Raw genomic sequence first — 1,465 nt, 5'->3', positions numbered from 1 at the left:
CTAATTAATACGCAGGATCTATCCCTACGTTGTGGTAGCTAGATTCACGGGAAATTAAATGAAAGGAAGGTCTACGATACACAGTTTATAAAAACCCTAAGCAAGGAAAGTGAAGTGATTGCTAATCTAATGATTATGATTATGGTATGGACCACACGCTTACATATATTAATTAAGCTAAGTCAGATATGATGATGTTGATATATATATAATAAGATAAGAGCCTTGTTTGCTCCTTTTGTGAATTGCAACCAAAGTTGGGGCATATAGGTATACATATATTTTTAATCTCTCATATGTTTTGTGTGGTATCGTACGGATGCGAATTGTAGAAGAAGAAGAAGAAGATGATGACAACAAGAGTCGATGTTTTCCCCTGTGGCTGTGGGGTGTGGTAGAAAAAATGTTTAGTGTAGCGTAGAACATATCCCCACCCCTGCCTTCACTGTTTTCCTTTCCCTTCTTTCGTTTAGTTTCTCTCTCTTAAGTCTTTAACACATTTTTCTTTGGAAAAAATTTGGTAAACAAATTTAGGGGACTAAAAGTAGTTAAAACTTTTTATTTTTAACTTTATTTAATGAGATGAGTATGTTTATTTATTATCTTTTCAGGTGCCTTATTTTTTTTTTTACCGTAATAATTACTAATTACTGCATATAAAAGCATTAATTATATATATTAAATAGCATATTATAATCATCAGTGATAATATTGAGGAGACAAAAAAAATCTTAAATTAATTAATTTTGACTAATTTTTTTTTGTAACCAAATATTTCTGTATAATCATATATGTTTATTAATTTATATTCTTATATTTATGACATATCATTTACATTATAATAATAAAAGCACATTTTTAAATGATTTATTCTGATTTTTTAACACAAATATTTTTAAATTTTATCATAATTAAATTTAAAAGATATCAAATATTTCAATTAATTTATTTATTTGACAAATTTACTCATAACATTCATAATTCATATATATAATGTCTATAATTAATAAATTTTTACAATTAATATTATCAAATTTCTTATATAATATGATGAGTTAATAATTGTTTTTAAAAATATATTTCTTAATTTTTGTTTATATTTTATTTTATAATAGTCTATATATAAATAATAGTAGAGGTTGTTAAAATTTTTTAATTTAACATCTATAATTTTATATTATAACATCTATAATTGTAAATACATAATATCTATAATCAATGAATTGGTGCTAATTTATTATTTAATATTTTATTTTAATTTGCTGGTCAAAAATTAATAAATTTGAACGTTTTTTATTTTCAAGAAATAGAGACTAGACAAATTTAAGATATTTTTATCTTTTATAAAATGTATTGAGATGATTTGAGATTTTTTTAAGTTAAAAATATAAGAATTTAAAATTTTTATTTGGGAGAAAAATTATAGAATTATGAATGTAATAATAAAAAAAAATTTTGGGACTTG

The 1,465-nt window shown here is 22.7% G+C and overlaps 1 protein-coding gene across 1 annotated transcript in view; it reads right to left on the bottom strand.

The window, feature by feature from the left end:
- Positions 1–469, bottom strand: part of LOC107608503 (homeobox protein knotted-1-like 2) — a gene marked incomplete in the record, with an annotated part of 2,919 nt that extends 2,450 nt beyond the window's left edge. The window contains 1 exon segment of the mRNA XM_016310273.2: positions 1–469.

Source organism: Arachis ipaensis, chromosome B07 (assembly GCF_000816755.2).
Source record: "Arachis ipaensis cultivar K30076 chromosome B07, Araip1.1, whole genome shotgun sequence".
Taxonomy (NCBI): domain Eukaryota; kingdom Viridiplantae; phylum Streptophyta; class Magnoliopsida; order Fabales; family Fabaceae; genus Arachis; species Arachis ipaensis.
This window is presented reverse-complemented; position numbering and strand designations above follow the sequence as displayed.